Here is a 17063-nt window from a genome sequence, read left to right on the forward strand (position 1 = left end):
TTGATTTTATTGCCAAGAGAAGGGGCATTGGAAACGAAGCTGCCCTATTTACCTAAGAGATCTAAGAGATGGGAGAGTCAAAACGTATGGCTCTGCTTTAGGTAAAATCCATTGACTAACTCTTTTAAGCTCCTATTCTAGATTCTTAATACATAATGTGATAAGATTACAATTGATGTTTTGTAGGATCGAAAAAAAGAGAGGAAGCTTAAGGGAAGAAGTGAGCAGAATCTAACCGAGAAGGAATGGATTTCGATCGCATTACTTGAAGATTAGATTCTCGAGCTGCTACTTAGAGTTAGAATTAGATTGCTAAGAAAGATGTATTAGCATAGTTTTTCAATGAATTGCATTGTAAGGACAAATTTTTCCGCAATAAAATAAATTTTGATTTTTTATTTATCCTTGCAATGGCGTGTAGGAAAAAATTGATGTTTGAATGTTTCTATTATTAGCAATGATGGATTTGATTCTTAATTATATTATTTGTGGAAATATCGAGAGTTTACCAAATAAGGAGAGTTTCTCATCGCCCAAGTTTCAATTGGACAGAAACTTGGAATCATGCAACTTGGTTGCACGATGAATGAGAAATTTCATATTTTGAAATTAAACTAATTCATTGACAAAGTGTCAAATGAAGGACTAGGAGATCGAGTACATAAAGTTGCATGTTGATCAAGTCCACCATAAGAGTAACAAAGATATTCATCATGATTTACTAAAGGTTTAGTAAATATGATTATACTTATAAGATTAAGTGTAATCTGAATTGATTGAAAAAGTTTAAATCAATAGCAGAACGAATAAGAAGAATCAAGTAGGCAGAAAGATAAAAGTTTATCCATTCTAAGAAGAAGGGAGAGTACCTTTTATGCTTTATTGTAACGCCCGGGTTTCAGGGCTAAGCATTTTTGTCAATGTAATAGTCTAGGTCAACTCTTGTAACTCTTTTTGAAATAATAAAGATGAAATATTTGAGTATTATGTGAATTATATGTGTTTATTATTTAATTATAAATGTATAATTAATAAAGAATAAAAATGAGCGTCAAAATTAAAGTGTGAGATAATCCCGATATCTCTACATAAAGTTGTAGAATATGTCTCAAGGTTTCCGTTCATATAAGGAGCACCGAAATCCGAGTTATAACGAAGAAGTTATGACCCGTCGAAGTTTCATGACAGAACCGACACGATACTGGGAAGCGTGAATAGTGAATTTACGATAGAGCGAGATTTAGCCTTAGTGATCTAAACGAAAGTCTTAGAATATGTTAAACTAAGAACATCGATAAAAAGAATGCCCAAATCTGACTTCGTATGAAGAAGTTATGAGATTTTAAACAGACCAATCCTGTCCCGGCTTGTTAAAAATATAACTTTAAAAATAAAGTCAAAATTAGCCGACGGAGTCTAAACGAAAGTTGTAGAGTACGTCTTCACCTACGCGTGGATATAAAGAACGTCAAAAACGGAGTTCGTATGAACGAGTTACAAATTATAATAGCATATTTACGTATTAAAATAAAATATAAATCATGTATACGTACACATATATATACATATGTATATATCATTAGAAAGGTATCGACGATGCGGTCATTATAAGACTAATGTTGAGTTCTTTCGACATTAGCTTAGTACAAATATCATTAAATCCATTTATAATAGTATTATAGAGGGGTGTTTAGTTGTTTATATAACTAAAAGGTCATTAAGTAATTATGGAGGGTAGTTTTTGAAAATTCAATTAGTATAAATAAGAGCCTTGGGCTCTCATATTTCTTGCACCATTCTCTTGATTCAAGAGTCTTTCTCTCCTTATCCCCCGAGCATTTCGGTCCCTCGTGATTCGACTTCTCTTTCTGTAGCTTAGTATAGTAAGGTGAGCGCTGAAGCGCTGCACGAATCTTTCTTAGAAAGATTCAGCGACGAAGTTCAGCCCCTGCAGAGCCCGACTCCTAGCTAAAACCCCCTTGTAAGTAAGTTATGCTTACCTTATTTTAATATAGCTTATATTTAAAATTAGTATTGTTATTATGAACTTATAATAAATATTTGAGCTATTATTATAACTTATATAAGTGTCGTTATAATATTTTTTTTAACTACTCGCGGTACGGGGAATCTGGTTTAAAGGGCCGCATAGGGTTGTTGGATTTCAGAAGTGCTATATGCCAAAATGGTCCTGCCCTCCGGTGTTTTATGTCTGGCCCCTGTCTGTACATAGTGGTTGGAAAATATTGTTTAACGCTTATATAATAATAATAATACTAAGACTAATAGTTGGTCACGGTAAATATTAGACTAAAATTTAGCGATAATAATGCTAGGTTTCGTCGAAGGAAAATAGAATCGTTAGAAGCAAGCGCTGCCCGATTTTGGAATCATCACCTTAACAAGTGAGTGCATAGTTACTTTCAACTTACACATAGATATGAAGTATTTTATATAAATTACGTGCTATGTGTGCATATTATCTGAATACTTGCTATCTATGCTAGATGAACGTTGTTATACATGTTTTCAATGATTTAAACTGTATATGTATTTTATATCTACGAAAATGTTGGGGTAAAACATGGGTAGATGCAATAGGTGATGTGTGATAAAATGATGAGAGGCCTCGATGTTGATGTTGTTGATTCTGTCATCTAGCGGAGTATGGATGACGACCACGGACTCTTCTAGACAGTCCAGTGGAACACTAGCAGGCTCGCAACCTGTAGGTGTTTGTGAACGATATGTTCACCGGTGTACTCCATCCCCCACATGGTTGCCTTTAGGACATTTATTGCTGAGGAATCCCCTTAGCAGTAGTGTCCGTCCCGATGATGATCCTTAGGCTAGGTCCCTTATGATAGGCGTTTAGGGACGTAAAGTGAGGATAACGGGAACGGGTAATCGGCTTATTGTTGATCGATGAAATTAATAAACTTATTTATTGTGGGTTGAAAACCCTATGTGCTCACCAGGCTCCCAAGCCTGGCCCACTCAGTTTTATGTATTACAGGTAGTGGCGCATGAGCATAGGTGTGATGTTTTGGACGAGGGATTACGGATATAGGCCTGTAGATATGAAATAATGTAGTAAGGCTTATATTGTACTGTTTATGCTTTTGATCTGTACGAACATGACATCCCGAGTCTTTTAATGAAATACATTTCTATGGAAATGCTTTTGATAAATCTTTATCATATTTTTGTTTTGGGACAAATTCCACAACACTTTCATTTAAAATGTAACTCTGATTTTTAAACAAAGCATAAACAAACCGGTCTTTTCTGGCCGTGATTTTGGGGATGTCACAGTTGGTATCAGAGCATTAGTTTAAGCGAACTAGGAATTTGTAGGATTTCTAGACTTAAACTTAGAATGCTAAGCGATGATTGTGAGGTGTGAGCACTAGCCTATTTTAGGAATTGTGCCTAAAATGCTTTTATGTGCTAAATGCTTTGTGCATAATATGCTGTTAATTGTTCAGATCTATGGTCTGTTGCCGACCGGATCTGGAAACTTTATGTGTTTAGGATTCTAAACGTACGACTACGATATTAGAACTAACATGTAAACGTTTCGGAGTGATAAGGACGATTTAAACGTCTATCCTAAATAAAGATCTAAATTCACCTTATTCGGTGTATAGATCAAGATGGCAAGGACTCGTAGCGGAAACGTGAACGCGAATGGAGATAGGAACCAACCCCCAGTGGTTCAACAAATACATGTTGTAGAAGAAGTTGCACCTGAGCCAGTCACGATGGCCGGAGTGCAAGCGATGATCCAGGCTATGTTGGATCATCAAATGGAGGAAACTAGACGTTTGCTCCAGCAAAATCGAGAGGAAGGCACTATTCAAATCGAACAGCCCGAGTTGAACGAAGGGCAGACTGAGGAAGGAGACTACAGTGGAACTGTTGGTCAAGTCAACCAACCAATAGTTCAAGAAAATAACCAAGATGACGGATTCGAGAGAAATGGATGCAAGTACAAGGATTTTCAGACTTGCAAGCCATCGACTTTCACGGGAAAGGAAGATCCAATCGGAGTCATGGATTGGATCTCGGAGATGGAGTTAGCTTTCATGACATGCGGTTGCAGAGGGAAGCTACAAACCACGTTTGCAGTGCGTCAGTTTCGAGGAGGCGCTGTACGTTGGTGGAATAATTTGGGGAAGACTTTAAGCCCCAACAAACCCCTGGAACTGACATGGGCATAATTTCTGGTACAATTCAAACGAAAGTACTGCTCAGCTCAAAACCTGCTCGAGCTAGAGAACCAGTTTCTAACCCTAAAGAAGGGGAGCATGTCAATCGATGAATACACGAACAACTTCACAGAAAAGATGGAATTTGCCTTGCGTCTTGTTCCGGATGAGCTGACGAAAATTGATAAGTATGCAAAGGGATTACCATGGGAGTACGCGGTGCCAGTGCGTCAGGCACCTACTTTGGAGGCAGCTATCTGGGCTGCCAAGTCTGTGGAGGATATGATTAAGGGAAGAGCTGCCAGCAAAGTCGAGGTTGGAGAGAAAAGGAAATTCGACGGATCCTCAAGGTCTAGTAAGAAGGGTAGATTCTCGAAGTCTGGTTCGAGAGGAGGAGGATCAGAAGCGAAGTGGTGTGACAAGTACAAGAAAAAGCATTCTGGGAAGTGTGACGGAGGGGTCACTTGTTACAAATGCGGAAAGCCTGGGCACTATGCCAATGAATGCACGTTCACTAAGAAGGTCTGTTATGAGTGCAACGAGGAGGGGCACATTTCAAGGGATTTCCCGAAGAAGAAGGAGACAGGAAGACCCAACATACCACCGAAGCCGAAGGCGAGAGCCTTCCAGATGACGCTCGAGGCTGCAAAGGAGGCAGCAGACGTCGCTTCAGGTACCTTTCTTGTAAATGGTTTGCCTACAAATATACTATTTGATTCCGGAGCCAACTACTCCTTTGTGTCGCATAAATTTGGTGGGAAATTAGCATTGCCTGTAGAAAAACTAGATAATGCCCTGATTGTAGAAGTTGCCAGTGGCAAATTCGTACCTGTTAGTAATCGTATTAGGAACATCGTCATTGACCTAAACGGAAACGAATTCCACGAAGAGCTATTACCCATAGAGTTAAACGGTTTCGACATCGTTTTGGGTATGGATTGGCTTAGCGCCAACGATGCTGAGATTCAATGCCGAAAGAAGATAGTAAAGGTAAACCCACCCGGAAAAGAATCATTTATGGTGTATGGGGACAAACGCAGAGTGAATTCTTGAATCATCTCCCTGATGAAATCCAGGAAATGTTTGTCCAAAGGATGTGCATCATACTTGGCATTCGTAATCGATGCCAAGAAGGAGAAGAAAGAGGTGCAGAATATACCGGTTGTGTGTGATTATCTGGAAGTCTTTCCCGAAGATCTTCCCGGATTACCACCTGATAGGCAAGCGGAGTTTCGTATAGACTTGTTACCAGGAACAACACCGATAGCAAAGGCACCTTACCGATTAGCACCGACGGAGATGAAGGAGCTCATGACGCAACTTCAGGAGCTGTTGGACAACGGTTTTATTCGACCTAGTTCATCACCCTGGGGAGCTCCGGTGTTATTCGTGAAGAAGAAAGACGGAAGTATGAGAATGTGTATAGACTACCGAGAGCTGAATAAGGCAACGGTGAAGAACAAGTATCCATTGCCGAGGATTGATGACCTATTCGATCAGCTGCAAGGTTCGAGCTACTTCTCAAAGATCGATCTTAGGTCAGGATATCATCAGCTAAAGGTGAGAAAGCAGGATATTGAGAAGACTGCATTCAGAACGAGATATGGACACTACGAGTTCTTGGTTATGTCATTCAGGCTAACCAATGCTCCCGCAGCATTCGTGGATTTGATGAATAGGGTTTGTAAACCATTCCTCGATAAATCCGTGATAGTGTTCATCGACGACATTCTCATCTACTCAAAAAGCCAAGAGGAGCATGGAAAGCATCTACGGGAAGTATTAGAAGTGTTGAAGAAGGAGAAGCTTTTTGCAAAGTTCTCCAAATGCGACTTTTGGATACGGGAAGTCCAATTCTTGGGTCATGTTGTTAACCAGGAGGGAATAATGGTTGACCCCGCAAAGATCGAGGCTGTGATGAAGTGGGAACGTCCGAAAAGTCCCACGGAAATTCGAAGCTTTCTAGGATTAGCCGGATATTATCGACGATTTATCCAAGGCTTTTCTTCGATAGCTGCTCCATTAACAGCTTTGACTCATAAAGGAGCTACATATACGTGGAGTGAGAAACACGATGAGGCATTCGAGAAACTAAAGAAGAATTTATGTGAAGCACCGATACTTTCTCTACCCGATGGAGTCGAAGATTTCGCGGTTTATAGTGATGCTTCTGGAGTCGGGTTGTGTTGTGTTCTGACCCAAAGAGAAAAGGTGATAGCATACGCATCTCGACAATTGAAAGAGCACGAAAAGAACTACCCCACTCATGATCTGGAGTTGGCAGCGGTAGTATTTGCCTTAAAGATATGGAGGCATTACCTCTACGGCACGAAGTGCAAGCTCTTCACTGATCATAAGAGTCTCCAGTACCTCTTTAATCAGAAGGAGTTGAACATGAGGCAACGACGTTGGCTAGAACTTCTCAAGGACTACGACTGTGAGATACTTTACCACCCAGGTAAAGCAAATATTGTTGCTGATGCTCTCAGTCGGAAAGTCAATCTTGAAAGGAAAAGGCCAAGAGCGTTAAGAATTGAAGTCGTCTCGACGATTGTGGAAAGCATCAGGAAAGCTCAAGAAGAAGCTTTAGAGAAAAATGACCGAAAGGAAGAACGTTTGGGAAGAACGTTAGTGTTCGGTACAAACAGTCGTGGACTGAAGGTATTCCAAGATCGAATTTGGGTACCTAAGACGGGAGGAATAAGAGATCTTCTAATGGAAGAAGCACACAAGACCATGTACTCGATTCATCCCGGTAGCACTAAAATGTATAGGGACCTAAAACCCTACTACTGGTGGCCGACGATGAAGCTCGATGTTGCGAAGTATGTGGCCGAGTGCGTAACATGTGCGAGGGTTAAGGCACAACATCAGAAACCGTATGGGAGTTTAGAACCCTTACCTGTACCCATGGGTAAATGGGAAGACATCACCATGGATTTTGTGACTAAACTGCCCAGGACGAAGAACGGTCACGACATGATTTGGGTAGTCGTGGATTTTGTAACGCCCGGGTTTCAGGGCTAAGCATTTTGTCAATGTAATAGTCTAGGTCAACTCTTGTAACTCTTTTTGAAATAATAAAGATGAAATATTTGAGTATTATGTGAATTATATGTGTTTATTATTTAATTATAAATGTATAATTAATAAAGAATAAAAATGAGCGTCAAAATTAAAGTGTGAGATAATCCCGATATCTCTACATAAAGTTGTAGAATATGTCTCAAGGTTTCCGTTCATATAAGGAACGCCGAAATCCGAGTTATAACGAAGAAGTTATGACCCGTCGAAGTTTCACGACAGAACCGACACGATACCGGGAAGCGTGAATAGTGAATTTACGATAGAGCGAGATTTAGCCTTAGTGATCTAAACGAAAGTCTTAGAATATGTTAAACTAAGAACATCGATAAAAAGAACGCCCAAATCTGACTTCGTATGAAGAAGTTATGAGATTTTAAACAGACCAATCATGTCCCGGCTTGTTAAAAATATAACTTTAAAAATAAAGTCAAAATTAGCCGACGGAGTCTAAACGAAAGTTGTAGAGTACGTCTTCACCTACGCGTGGATATAAAGAACGTCAAAAACGGAGTTCGTATGAACGAGTTACAAATTATAATAGCATATTTACGTATTAAAATAAAATATAAATCATGTATACGTACACATATATATACATATGTATATATCATTAGAAAGGTATCGACGATGCGGTCATTATAAGACTAATGTTGAGTTCTTTCGACATTAGCTTAGTACAAATATCATTAAATCCATTTATAATAGTATTATAGAGGGGTGTTTAGTTGTTTATATAACTAAAAGGTCATTAAGTAATTATGGAGGGTAGTTTTTGAAAATTCAATTAGTATAAATAAGAGCCTTGGGCTCTCATATTTCTTGCACCATTCTCTTGATTCAAGAGTCTTTCTCTCCTTATCCCCCGAGCATTTCGGTCCCTCGTGATTCGACTTCTCTTTCTGTAGCTTAGTATAGTAAGGTGAGCGCTGAAGCGCTGCACGAATCTTTCTTAGAAAGATTCAGCGACGAAGTTCAGCCCCTGCAGAGCCCGACTCCTAGCTAAAACCCCCTTGTAAGTAAGTTATGCTTACCTTATTTTAATATAGCTTATATTTAAAATTAGTATTGTTATTATGAACTTATAATAAATATTTGAGCTATTATTATAACTTATATAAGTGTCGTTATAATATTTTTTTTAACTACTCGCGGTACGGGGAATCTGGTTTAAAGGGCCGCATAGGGTTGTTGGATTTCAGAAGTGCTATATGCCAAAATGGTCCTGCCCTCCGGTGTTTTATGTCTGGCCCCTGTCTGTACATAGTGGTTGGAAAATATTGTTTAACGCTTATATAATAATAATAATACTAAGACTAATAGTTGGTCACGGTAAATATTAGACTAAAATTTAGCGATAATAATGCTAGGTTTCGTCGAAGGAAAATAGAATCGTTAGAAGCAAGCGCTGCCCGATTTTGGAATCATCACCTTAACAAGTGAGTGCATAGTTACTTTCAACTTACACATAGATATGAAGTATTTTATATAAATTACGTGCTATGTGTGCATATTATCTGAATACTTGCTATCTATGCTAGATGAACGTTGTTATACATGTTTTCAATGATTTAAACTGTATATGTATTTTATATCTACGAAAATGTTGGGGTAAAACATGGGTAGATGCAATAGGTGATGTGTGATAAAATGATGAGAGGCCTCGATGTTGATGTTGTTGATTCTGTCATCTAGCGGAGTATGGATGACGACCACGGACTCTTCTAGACAGTCCAGTGGAACACTAGCAGGCTCGCAACCTGTAGGTGTTTGTGAACGATATGTTCACCGGTGTACTCCATCCCCCACATGGTTGCCTTTAGGACATTTATTGCTGAGGAATCCCCTTAGCAGTAGTGTCCGTCCCGATGATGATCCTTAGGCTAGGTCCCTTATGATAGGCGTTTAGGGACGTAAAGTGAGGATAACGGGAACGGGTAATCGGCTTATTGTTGATCGATGAAATTAATAAACTTATTTATTGTGGGTTGAAAACCCTATGTGCTCACCAGGCTCCCAAGCCTGGCCCACTCAGTTTTATGTATTACAGGTAGTGGCGCATGAGCATAGGTGTGATGTTTTGGACGAGGGATTACGGATATAGGCCTGTAGATATGAAATAATGTAGTAAGGCTTATATTGTACCTTTTATGCTTTTGATCTGTACGAACATGACATCCCGAGTCTTTTAATGAAATACATTTCTATGGAAATGCTTTTGATAAATCTTTATCATATTTTTGTTTTGGGAAAAATTCCACAACACTTTCATTTAAAATGTAACTCTGATTTTTAAACAAAGCATAAACAAACCGGTCTTTTCTGGCCGTGATTTTGGGGATGTCACATTTATGATAGGTATTAATGATTAAGAACCATATCTCAATTGATCCTCTAAGTGAGTCTTAGTACAATTGTATATCTAAGAAGAGGAATCGAGAATTGAAGAAATGGTTAAATCAAGAAGTCAATCATACTTCGTTCCAAAACAAGTGTTAGAGTTTAGATTGTGAAATTTAGTGATAAGTATTAAGAAGGTTTATAACATTCATCAAATGTGGAAAGTTGTGATGTCTTGGATAAGACAAAGACCAACTAGGACCAATTTATGAAGTGTTTTGATAAAAAAAACTACACTAACTCTTGAATATTTGTTTGTCAAGAAATGTTTATTGACAAGAGAATCTTATATGTCAAGGAGTCAGTGGGAGTCTTAATGGTCTTGAAAGGTTTCAAGAACAAATCAAAATAAACCTTATCGATCATCACTAGCACACGAGTTGAGGTTTACAACCTATCGTGTTGACACTATTTTGTTTCTGTGCCATTCCAATTGAGTTAATTATGCATGTGAGTTCTATGAGTTCTCATTTGAACGCATAAAAGGCAGGCACCTTGATCAATGGAAAGTACATTGATAGGAAAGGGTAAGCTGCTTAACTACTTGGAAGACATGGTGGGCAGCTGTGTTACCATAAGGCAAGAAGTCAAGATTAAGAAAGTTCGGTCCATATGAGTTTGAATTTGTCGTAAACTTTGGTTTTGACAAATTCACATGGATAGGAACACATACATCATTAAAATCTAAGTGTCATAAGATTCCCTCCTTCATGAAAATGACTGTGAGGAAATGCTTTCACTAAGAAAGATTTTAAAAGATAGTGATTGTGAAAATTGTATTCTCGAATTCGATTATGGTTACGGTATCCCTTTCCATGATTTGAATTGTGAGGTTTGGAAATTAGTCTGAATTGTTTAGACATAGATATAAGCTATCTAAGGCAAAGGTGTATAAGCTTGATAAAGGATTATCAAAGCATTAGGTATTAGATACATGAACTTAAGAAATTCAGTAAGTATTGTTTTTCTGAAAGTTAAGCTGTTTCTGAATTCATGTCAAAGCTAGTGGGGGGCATAAGTGTTATGTTTATAATAATCATCATGATAGTGGGAGCATAAATGTTATGATTGTATGATTATTAAGGAAAGTATTGCAAGATTAGCAATATTAATTATAGAAAAACAAGAGTCGTACTTTGCAAAGTTGTAAGGGTTGAATAGTTGTTTTGCTATAATTAAGGGAGAGAATATTATGCTTCATTTCAAAATCTAAAGGCTTAGGTTGTGGAATTTTAATAAATTTAGTCAAGGATACATAGTGTGTTCTCAAATTTCGATTATGATTACGGCATTCCTCTTTATAGTTCGAATTTTAAGAACGTAGCACATAAAATATTATGGCAGAAGATTAATAAAGTATCAAATCTTTATGTCAGACATTATGCATCGTGTCCCATACGCTTCGGGTATAGGATCGATTGAAAATGCTATAATATTTGACCATTCTAAAATTTTCTAAATGTCTAGCGCATTTAGAGGGAAAAGGACAAGAATCGGTTTTGACTAAGATAATTAAACAACTATCAAAGGACAATCCAAAGTTCGTCGATGATTGGTCGCTTGTGGGTAGTTGGAAGTATAGTATTGGATGGACCATATCGACATTATTATGAATAGAAAAGATTCTATTAGGAATAAGTTGTCATATGGAAAATATGGAAACGTGTCCATATTGGGAATTGAATATTGAAAATCTATGTCTAGATTAGAAATTTTATGCAAAAGGATGTTCAAAGGAATGTACTTTGAGTGAGAGACATCACATCTAAGGAATTGTCTTGTAACAATCTACGATAGTGGACTTTGTAATATCATTGGCAATAGTCATTGTGACTTTAGTGCAGTGACATTACAAAAGGATCATTGCATAAAATGTTAGAATCTAGCATATTCCATAAGTGGCAAGAATTTGATATTCTTTCACTTGTGAAAGGATTGGGAGTTGTGAAATGAGTATGATTCGAAATGTGTTCATTTGATCTATTTCACAAAGTAAGAACCATAGGTAAACATTGTGTGCATGCTAGGAGCATGGGACAAGTGTAGTAATAATTCAAGTAAGAAGTTGATTACCTGAAACAACAAATAATGAGTAATCGATATGGTGATAAATAAAAGGTGTTTTATTTATACTCAAAGGTTTGAGGCCATATGGGATTAGTATTATTCTTATGTTTCACTTTGCATGTTTTGACTTCCTGAATAATTTAATTGGTTAAGAACAGTCAAATTATTCGAACGGGCCACAGTCGTTCATATGTTGGAAGTAGGTATGAATGAAGACTGTCGTGAATTGGTGTGTGGATTGTCTAAAGTGTATTAGACATAAGCAAATGTTTGCTACAACGTTCATGAGTGCTAATGAATATGATTTGAGCATTGGATTAAACTCACGCTCACTTGGATCACTCCATGAATTGTATCACGAGTGATTGGTGAGACGATAACATCTTATATTCTTGAAACCGAGATGTGTGAGTTGTATCTTGCAAATCGGTTGCAAATTGATAATATGTAAACGCACCAGTAACTTGGTGTCATAAAACATATTGTTGTGTGTGATCCACTATCACCTAGATAACATCAAAACCCTTTGCAGTCTTGGGCAATTTAGTAATGAAATCTATCGTGATATGCTCCCAGTTCCACAGTGGAACCTCCAAACTCTGCAACTTTTCGTGAGGGTGCTGGTGCTCGGCCTTGACCTTCCGGCAGGTCAAGCACCGCTCTACAAACCAGGCCACATCCCTCTTCATACACGACCACTAATAATTATGCTTCGGGTCAAGATACTGTTGGATTAGTGTCTTAGTCCATAACTATTTTGGTATGTACTTGACCCGATGGTGCATGGTCCTTTTGGGTTGCCTTCACCAAAGCAACTTGATAGGATGAATTATGGAGAGAAAGGATTAAATATGATTTATTAATATATTATGAGAATAATATATTAAAGGAGAAATCATATTGTTTAATTAATATTAGTCAAGAATTAATAAGAATTAAGTTTGTGGCTAAAAGAGATTAATTAAACTTAAGGGACTGGAATTGTAATTATAAGATAATTGCAAGTTGGGCTATGGATTGCCTTATATTAAGGAGTGGATGAATTCTATGGGGAAACCCATTAGAAATCGTCCAAGGCCTTTAAGGAAAGGAGTCCATGGGTTGCTTAGGGCTTAAGCATCCAAATTAGGGTTTCCTTGTTAAATAACCCTAATAGCCTCACTATATATAGAGCCCTTATGCCCCAAAAACGTGGACAATCTTCCTTCTAGGGTTTCCACACGTTTTGGGCAGCCTCCTTCTCTTCTCCTCTTCATCCTCTTGCTCTTGGTGTTTGTGAACCATTAGAGGAGTGACATTTGTGACTCTAAGCTTTCTAAAGTCAATACAAGGAGGATTTGAGATTGTTATTGCTACATAACAATCAAGGTATGATCTAAACCCTAATTATATGTTATATTGATTATCATATGCTAGATCTAGGGTTTATAGTCTTGGATAAATTGCATGTACAATAGAGAAACCTAGATCCAAGCATTAGGGTTTGTATGAGCACATAGTATGTTCTTATGACTAAAACCCATCAGCTACATCTTGGTAGCCCCCAAGTGAATGGAGAATCTCGACTTATGGGCCTCCTCCATCAATACCCATCAAGCCCCACCCATATATGTCACCCAAACCCATACATGAAAAGTCAAAAGCCCCCTACTATCAATATCAAAGGCTGAAATCTGACCGAAAACCCGCTCACTCATTCGTTTCTCTTCCTTTATGGCCTTTGATTGTGCTTCCTTAATTGCTTCCAAGGTTGGGGTCATTACAGTCATCCTCAAACACACCTCCTTAACTGGGGCACTGATTGTTCTCCGACTCAAGGCGTTGACCACCACATTGGCCTTTCCTAGGCGATACAGAATCTCACAGTCATTATCTTTCACTACATCCAGCCACCTTCTCTGCTTCATGTTCAAGTTAGGCTGATCCATAAGGTATCTCATGACCTGATGGTCCGTGTAGATGGTACACCGAACTCCATAAAGATAGTGGCGCCAAATCGTGAGAGTGAAGACCACCGCCCCCAATTCCAAATCACGAGTGGGATACTTCGCCTCATGATGTTTCGGTTGCCTCGAAGCGTATGCAATCACATGCCCTTTCTGTGACAACACAACACCCAACCCTAAAATGGATTCATCACAGTAGACCACAAAATCCTCAACTCCCTCAGGGAGGGAAAGCACTAGTGCCTCACAAAGTCTTTGTGAAGAGTCTCGAATGACGCCTGCTGCTCAGGCCTCCAATTGAACACAACATCCTTCCTCGTCAACTTAGTTAGAGGAACTGCAATATTGGAGATATCTCGAATGAATATCCGAAAATATCCTGCCATACCGAGGAAGCTCTGAGTCTCAGGTGGAGACTTCGACACTTCCCATCGCATCACCACCTTTTTCTTGGCTGGGTCAACCAAAATATCGTTCTGGTTGACGAGGTGTCCCAGAAACTGCACCTCGTATAACCAGAACTCACACTTGTAGAGCTTGACGTATATCCTCTCCATCCTCAAAACCCCAAGAATATCACGTAAATGCTTCTCATGTTGCTCTCTGGTCTTCGAATAGACCAAGATGTCATTGATGAAGACGATCACTGACCAATCCAGCATAGGCCTACAAACTCGGTTCATGAGATCCATGAACGTCGTCGATATGTTGGTGAGTCCAAAAGACAACACCACGAACTCGTAATTCCCATAACGAGTTCAAAATGTCGTCTTCTGAATATCCTCCTGTCACACCCTCGTCTGATGGTAGCTAGACCTCATATCAATCTTGGAAAACCAAGATGCCCCTTACAAATGATTGAAGAGATCATGAATCCTCAGCAATAGATAACGGTTCTTCACCGTCAGTTTATTCAACTCCCGGTAATCAATGCACATCCGGGGTGAACCATCCTTCTTCTTGACAAAAAGGATCGATGCTCCCCACGGTGAACTGCTCGGTCGAATAAACTCCTTTCCTAACAGCTACTGAATCTGGGAGGATAACACCTGCATCTCAGGAGGTTCAAGACGATACAGTGCCTTGGCAATTAGCGTCCCACCAGTGATCAAATGGATTCGGAACTCACTTGCCTTTTAGGAGGCACACACGACAACTCTTCCAGAAAAACGTTAGGGAAATCACGCACAATAGGAACATTAGAAATGGAAACCGGTCTCTTCTCATCAACTTGGGTATTCACAACATATGCTAGATAACCCATACATCCATGATGTAAACACTGCCTCGCCCTGGTGGCAGAACAGAAAGCTAATCATGACCTAGTACCCTCGTCGTAGATGGTCAGCACTCCCCCACTAGGATCTCGAACTGTTACCAATTTCCACTCACAGTCGGTCAATCAGAGTCCCAAACTGACTCCACAAATCCATACAAATGAGAACACATACATCTCCCACCATAATAGGGATAAGATATATTGGATACCCAAAAAAATCTCTAATATACAACCCCGATAGATGTCAGTAGCAGAGACCGGATGTTCATAAGTTATAGAAACTCTCAGTGGCCTGATCAAGGCCTCCCATGCAATACTAAAACCATGACAAAAATACGATGACACAAAAGACTGACTCGCATCTGAGTCACACAGCACTAATGCGGGTACAAAATTTACAAGGAAAGTACTTAACATGAACAATATCATGAGCAACGATAAATAAATCAGTAGAAGTAGATAAAGAACACATACCAGCCACGACGTTTGGAGCTGCTCTGATCTCCTCTGTTGTCAACTGAAATGCTCTCCCTTGAGCCCGGAGGCCTTCCCCTTCCGGACATCAGTAATACGCAGCGTCACAGGAGCTGGAGTCTGAACAGTCCTGGATACAAGTTGCGAACGCTCGACCTTCACATGACTCATCTGGTTGAAATCGAAGCAAACCCGAAATCCCTTGGGGAAATACTTAGCCATATGCCCCTCATTGCCATACATGTAGCAAATAGTCCTCGATCGACAGGGTCCCTTGTGACCCTTGTCGCACTTGCTACAAGTGCAGCCCTTCTGGCCTCCAGCTCTCAAGTCAGCGGTTTGGGCTACTTAGTCGTCAGCTGTGACTGAACCGGTCTCCTATCGTGACCCTTGTCGCACTTGCTACAAGTCCCACATGGGTCTCCAGCTCGATCTCTCTCCTCCTAGCATTGGTTTGCAGCTCAGCTAAGGTCCGATACGAAGTGCTCACCACAAACTCACGGATATCCATCCTCATAATACTCAGATACCAACTCACACATGCATGCTCATTTGACATGTTCTTAGGGAAAAACAGAGCCCTCTCATGAAACATCCTGGTGATCTCAGTCACTTTCTCTGTCTTCTGCTTGAGAGACATGAACTCCTAGGCCAACCTCTCTCCCTCAACCACTGACACAACGTCATCTTTGAACATCTCAGTAAATCTCTCCTAGGTCGCTGCTGAATGCTCTGCAAGAGTATAGTCAGCTGTCACAAATTTCCACCAATCCTTCTCTGGACAGGGGCAAGTGTAAAAATAACCCTCAACATAAAAAAAATCCATCCCATCATAGTAATCGGGTCCTGGGTCCCATCAAACTTTGGTGGCTTTGTGTTGTTGAACTCCTGATACCACAATGAATCACCCCCTATAGCCTCGCATTAGTAACGGTTGCGGTCGCTGCGGCAGCAGAAGCCTTAGTGACGACGGCATAGCGCTCGTCAAAAGTCTCAATCGGTGTGGTCTTAATAGACCCAAACATCTTTGGTATAGCCCTTCTGATTGTCGCAACCACTTCAGCGGCAACGATCCTATGGATCTCATCATCACTGGTACTCGGCCTCTCGGGGTCGCTGGAGCCTGAACCTCGAGTAACCACCATACTAAATCACACAAGAAAACCATCAGAATAAAGCTAAAGCACATACACAAATACTTACACACTCCTGCAAGTTCCTTAGTTCCTCAAGATTCCTTCTTGAGCCATATACGGATCCGGCGCTTTCAATAGCATGGGCCCAATACTACCTTCCACACCAACCCGTATTTGTCTCAAGTCATCCTTTCAAGACCCTATGTTAGAAGAACTCTATTCCTCAAGAGAATCTATACACCCGACCTGTTGGTTCCTCAAACCCACTTCTAAGCATCTAGGTACTCATTCTAGATTGCTCCCCTGCACCGTTTTGCCTCACAATATCTCTACTATCCTTACCATTCGCTTCGCGCATGCCAATCGTACACAATATGGGACTCGATAAACGGTCGAATAAATGATTCTACCTCAAGTCCACAACCAAATAAGGAACATGAAGAAAGGCTAAGTAAGGCAATATAAT

The sequence above is a fragment of the Lactuca sativa genome, chromosome 7 (genome assembly GCF_002870075.4).
Source record: "Lactuca sativa cultivar Salinas chromosome 7, Lsat_Salinas_v11, whole genome shotgun sequence".
Lineage (NCBI taxonomy): Eukaryota > Viridiplantae > Streptophyta > Magnoliopsida > Asterales > Asteraceae > Lactuca > Lactuca sativa.